A 7,042-nucleotide genomic window follows, 5' to 3' on the forward strand; every position below is an offset into this window, starting at 1 on the left:
GGAAGCAACCCAGCCATTAACAAAGATTATTTGTTAATTAATTGAATTTTACAGGTTCATGTTAATTATCTTCAAGGTAAAATAGCAATTGCATGAGTTCACAGATTTACAGAAGGATTCAGAGGATAAAACAGCAAAAAGAAGCTTATTGGTGCGAAAAAGCTAGTAAGAGCTGTTTTGTGCGTTAAATGCCCAAAAGAAGCATCTACTGGGCGTTTAACGCCAGTAGAGATAGCCATCTGGGCGTTAAACACCAGAAAGAAGCATCTTCAGGGCGTTTAACACCAGATTTACAGCATCCTGGGCGTTCAGAAAAATGCCCAATGACAAAGGAGTTCCTGGCGTTTAACGCCAGCCAGAAGCAACAGCTGGGCATTAAACGCCCAGGAGAAGCTACAAATGGGCGTTAAACGCTCAAAACATACAGCGTTTGGGCGTTTAATGCCAGGATTATGGGGAGGAGGTAAATTCGTTTTCAATTCAAACTTTTTCCATTTTTTATGTTTCAATTCATGATTTCTTGCATAAACATGTTACAAACTCTCATATTCCAAAAATTATTAATCCTAATTTTTCAAATCCTTTTTCAAAGATATCAAATGTATCTTAATTCATAAACACAAATCCTTTTCAAATCCTCTCCAACTTCTCACTACAAGAAAAACACCCATTCAGGTACACTTAAAAAGTGTAGCCAAAAGTGAAAAAAATGATGCCTTAGGCTACGGCTACGCTTTTTGGGCTACGGCTACGCTTTTTGGAGTGATTCCTATTCGGCCGTTGCCTATTCTCAAAGGCTACGCTTTTCTACACCAAGGGCTACGCTTTTGGCGTTTGGGAATAGGCTACGCTTTTCAAGTGATGCTGTTCAGGACCAAAGGCTACGCTTTTCAGCTTTCATTCTTCCAGAATAGGCTACGCTTTTCAATGCTACTGCATCACTTGTAAAGCGTAGTCCCATTGTATACCATAGCTACTTTTTATAAGCGTAGCCTTAGGTCCCTCTTTTTTTTTTTTTTGGTATACTATAGCTACTGTATATAAGTGTAGCCTTAGGTCTCGTTTTTTTTTCTATACTATAGCTACTGTACATATAAGTGTAGCCTTTGGTCTTTTTTTTCTTCTGTATATATATATAATTATCTAATAATTATTAATACAACATAATAGTTAATATGTATAAATGAATTGAATATTACAAAATAAAAATAAAAACATAATTATACTAAATAATTTCTTTATATAATAAAAATTGTCTCAAACCAAAATATATTTATAACATTGATCCAAAAGTACTAGAATGAAATTAACTGTAAAAATTCATACAACTCAAATTAAAGTAAGCATAGCCATATCAAAACCATAATATCACTTGGCCAATAAAGGTATCTTCTAATAAAAATCATTGGTCAAGCATACATGTAAAGATCCTAAATAGCACTCTATCTTAGCCAATAAACCACAATAATAGTCAGCTTACTCTTCATTGCTTAATCTTCATTGTTATCCTGCATAATTATATAGATAAGTAGTTAAAAAAATATTCATAATGACATTCGTAATTATAAAAATTAAATGGAACACGTAGTCATAGTAAGCCAAGAAAGCATATATACTAAAAAAATAACATGGTCACGGCAGAAGAGGTGAATTCAAGGAATTATGTATTATCTTGTTTCATTCAAACTATGAAAATCTACTGGTGTTTCTTCCTTCCATTTCCTTTAACACAATCCTGATATGTCCCTATAGCATTTTTCATGCACTAATTAACCAGACTTTCACACTTAAATTAGATATAGGGACAAATTCATATGTACCAAGTGCACAAAATCAAAGATACAACCACCAGAATTACACAAACAAATTTCAGCCATAGCAATACAACTTTAGTGTTAATAAAGCCAACAAACATTTTCAGCCATAGCAATTAATGTAAATGCAAGTAAAAACTATGGAATAAGGAATAGATAAGGACATACCACATCTAAGTTCGGAAAATGTGTTGATCCATGGCCGCTATTCGCATCAATAGGAGATTGTTGGGCGCCTTGTAATAAAGCTTCTAGTTCTTCTGGCCTCATTCCAGGTTCCGATCGCTGCAGTAATAACTTGATCATATTTCGCAACCCATGAATCTCTTCGTCTTGTTTTTGCTGTTTGGCCTCTTGTTTTTGCTGTTGGGCCTCCATGTGTCCAAGTTTATCCTTTAGACTGGATACTTCCTCTTTGTGCTGATTCTTGATTTCATTAATTTCAACATATTTTTTTAAATCAGTCTTTGTCACGGATCTTCCATACAACCTTATCCGACCTGGTTGTTCTTTCCCAAATAAGGCCTCAAATGCCTCCTCTTCTGTTTCACCAGCAGCTTGGCGGTGTTGGAAGTCTTCCTGCATAGAAGAAACATTTAAAATTGAGTTAATTACGATATCTTAAATTTGAAATGTAATTATGAATGATTTAATGAACTCTTACAACAGCCATTTGTGTTTCCTCATCCACTTCTTTCCTCTTCCGACTTGTTCGGGTAGCAATGAACATCTCAAACCTTTTTGGTTCCTCCTTTGTTTCCTTTGTTGCTCGCTGCAAAATAAGATCATACTTCGATATCTTCCTTCAATTTATGCAAATATAAATTCTAATAAATATAAATATACTAGTATTTTTGTTGCAACAAGGGCAAGCCAACTTTCCCTTTGTACTCCACCCAAACAATATAGCATAAGCAGGAAAATCGTTGATTGTCCACAAAAGAGCTGCCCGCATGTGAAAGGTCTCATTCTTTGACGCATCATAGGTTTCGACCCCTTTTTCCCACAACAACTTCAAGTCTTCTATCAATGGTTGTAGATACACATCAATGTCTTTACCAGGTGATTGTGGCCCAGGAATAAGCAAAGATAGCATACAATATTCGGGTTTCATGCACATCCACGGAGGCAAGTTGTATACCATCAGCATCACGGGCCACGTGCTCCATGAAATGTTCATGCTACGAAATGGGTTGAACCCATCACTTGACAAGCCTAGTCTAATATTGCGAGATTCTTTAGCAAATTCTTCATCCATTTCATCAAGGTTCTTCCATGCCAAGCCATCAGCAGGATGCTTTAACGTCCCATCTTTTACGCGCTCCTCATCATGCCACCTCAGACTAGCTGCCGTTTTTGAGCACATAAATAATCTCTGAAGTCTTGGAATTATAGGAAAGTATCTCAGAGTCTTTGCAGGAATAAGACGACCTTTCTTGTCAGGTTGGTTCTCGCTATTATCACTGGAATTTTCAGTATATCGAGAAGTTCCACACACACGACAGTGTTTTTCATCCTTTAGTTCTTTTCTATACAGGAGGCAATCATTAGGACAAGCATCAATTTTTTTATAATCCAGACCTAAATCTCTTATCATAGACTTTGACTTATGGAAAGATGAAGGTATGTTAATGTCAGGCATTGCCTCTTTCAATAGCTCAAGAAGTGAAGTGAAGGAGGCATTGCTCCAACCGTGCAAACACTTTAACAAGTACAGACGGATGGTAAAAGATAATGTAGAAAATTTCTTGCAACCCGGGTATAACTCTTGACTTGCCCCATCTATTAAATTGTAAAACTTTTTAGCCTCTTCATTTTGACCTACAGTACACCCTCAGCATGAGATACATCTCCAAATGCATCATTAAGCAGTCCTTCGATGTCATCGCGTGCACCTTCTTCATCATCCGTGTCATCGTCAACTGCCATCGGGATTGCCCATTCGCCATGATTAATCCATGTTCTATATCCCTTAACAAATTCGTCGGCTACTAAATGGTCAAATACCACATCTCTTCTATACCAATTAATGTTACAACACCTCTTACAAGGACATTGAATTTGTCGTCCGTCCGGTTCTCCCTCAGAGTATGCAAAGTCTAAAAAACTAATAACACCATTGATATACTCTTCGCTATACCTCGGTAGATCCATCCAATCCTTTGGCATATCACAAAACCTAATCGATAATTATTAAATTTTTTAGGCGAAAAATTTATATGGGGTTGCAAAGTGAAGATTAGAAGAATAGAGGAGGCAGGGTGTTATTCGCTACAAAGGGAAATAGTTCCTAGTCTTAGAAGTAATTCTCTAGAAACCCATTGAGGTAAAACAAATAAAGAGAAACATAGAATTTATAGTACAAATATAATAAGTTAAATTACAACTTCAAAACTAACAAATCAAAAGAATTAAAGTATGCATTGTACCTTGCCATGACACGATCAACGTTTTGACAAAATCTTCTTGGAAGACCTTAACCAAAAACTTTCGCCTTCAACCTTAACCACGAATAACTGTAAAAATTACAGACAAAAAAATTTGTAATTGCCATATCCAACCATTTAACCACGAATTTAGCACAATCATCATTTAGCAAGCAAGAATTAAATTGATATAATCAAACAGATTTGGGACCCAACAGCAGCAGTAGCAATTAAATCATTCAACAGATAACGGCAATCAAATTAAGTAAAATACAAAATATTATTGTGTAAAACTATTTTATAAACAGCACGAGGGTGGACTTTATTGAGGACATTGCAAAGAATGAGTCCATTCCGAAAAATCATTTATTTTGATCCAGACTAAGATCTTCACAGGATCAAGTTGGGATTTGGGATCTCCCAAACTAATAAACACAAAGATCACAACAATGTTTTCAGTTTTTCACAGCTCAGTGCCACTCAAACAGAAGAAAAAGAGAACCCTTTTCCTATCCAAAATTTCTACCACTAACTTGACCTGTTTTTTATTTTTTTCTTGCATTTCACTAAATACCAATAGGCCTTTTACTTTTTCTAGTCCCTTGTCCCTTCCACAAACACACATAGAAGCTTGCGGCCATACCTGCCTCACGTGATTTACTTTCTGAAGCAATTACTGCCTTTGCACAATTGTGCCCTCCATTCCAATTTACGAGAATATCAGAAGAAACCATTTAGATAAATAACCTTCTACATGTTGTTTTTATTCACAAACAGTTAGGGAGAAAGGTCTTTTTAACCAATGATAAATTAATAATGCATAATAGTTCTCTTAATGTAACCAATATCATGGATTATATCTGTGGTGCAAGTTGAGCATCCAAACAAAATGAGTGTCTCAAGTAAAAAAAGAAAAAGAGGTTGCTGAGTTTCACGGACTAGTTTAAGCATGTTATATCAATATTATATATATACATAGCTCATGATATTCATAACTAGTGTACCCTTGTTTGGCTATTCCATAATGGGAATGGCTCTTTCGGAAAATAGAGCACCCAAGGTCTCTGTTTTGCTCTCTTTCGTGGCTCTGTTCTTCAGCTCCAGTGGAGTTGGGGCACAGAATTCTCCAGTGTTCGCCTGCGATGTGGCCAAGAACCCTGCATTGGATTTAGAGTATGTCTATTTAATTTGTTTTAGATGTCATCAATAAGTGTAATCAATAACTTATTAATCGACCTATCTAGCTCCTTTGTTAAAAGTTCTCTTGTTTCATCTTTACAACAATGCTCCACATGAGGTTTATATTGAACTATCACAAGAAAGTTCATGTCATAACAATTTTTTTAAACCTAGCACAAACCCTCATGCCAATAACTCACAGAACAAACAGAGTTCAGAAAAAAATAAATACATAACAAATAAAAAAAATCAAACACAAACAATTTTAAACCACAGATTCTAGCAGAAAGCCAATTACCGCACTAACAGTTTAAAAGAAAAAAAAATATCAAAGAGAAACATTTAATCAAGTACAAAACTTTCAAAACAAAAAGTGTTTCAATATTACACACATAACACATTAAATCATTCACCTATTCAAGAAATCAACTTCAGTCTCAGAAGAATATTACCATAAGAATCAGCAACTGAGGGAAAAAATGTAGTTTTACTCAAAAGGGGTATAAGTAACTACAATGTCCCCATTTTTATAGATGACTACCTAGATTTCTACAATGGAGATGTCAAACAATCAGATTTCTGTCAATTAGAAAGTTAAATTTTTTCTGTCAATTAATTATAAATTATTTTCTTGAAATTATTTTTAACTTTAAATTTTAAATTTTAAAATTTAAGCTTTAAATCTTAATTTAAAAAAGATAAAATTAAAAATAAATTATTTTTTTATATTTTTTAAAATGAAAACGTACCTTTGTGGGTGCTGGGTGAAGAGAAATTCTTGCTCCTGTTATAACTCCAAATTGTCCTAAGCCTCCAAGAACCGTGTGAAATAACTCTGAATTCTTTTGCTTAGAACATGTTATTAAATCTCCCTTTCCTAAAAAGAAACCACACAAATTCATTAATTAATTAAATAATATAGATAGATGATTGCATGAATGAATATAATCTTATAAAAAACGGTGACATCATGAAAAGAAAAAACGTTTCATGTTCATATTTCATATTATTTTATATTAATCTGAAAGAAATGGACCGTGTGTAAGACTTGGACTAACATAAAAGTCATGAAGTCAAACAAAGAAAAATGGAGGATATGACCGTGTGAACGTAACTGCTTCTTAATCTAATAACAACTAAGCTATTCAACAACCAATACTTAAAATTAATTATTGAGTGAAGTCTCAAAACATGTTTAAAATAATTATATAGTTTAGCTTGACATATCAGAAGTGTGTATACAGGTGTGTATACAAGGATTTGATTGTTAATTAAAGTGGAGAAATTGATAAATTAAAAAAGTAAATTATAAATATTTATTCTTAGAAAACTCAATTTTCTTATATAGTTTTACCCATCCATAACCCTTTCATTCTTTGTTCACCTTACCAAGATTGTATATGATTGGTTTTTATGTTAATCAGATTTCTTTCTTTCAATTCAATTTACAATTCAGCTCACCTTTCTTCTTCCTCTTCTACTTCTTCTCTACTCCTTGTCTTCTTTTCATTCTTTATATTCTTCACACCATTTCTGTTTCAGAAGAGTTGGGTGTTCTTTCAAAAGAGCAAGTTGACTTCAATAATAGTTGTATTTCTTCTTTGTCTTCTGAAGAAATTTCTG

This window comes from Arachis stenosperma, chromosome 9, assembly GCF_014773155.1.
Source record: "Arachis stenosperma cultivar V10309 chromosome 9, arast.V10309.gnm1.PFL2, whole genome shotgun sequence".
Classification (NCBI taxonomy): domain Eukaryota; kingdom Viridiplantae; phylum Streptophyta; class Magnoliopsida; order Fabales; family Fabaceae; genus Arachis; species Arachis stenosperma.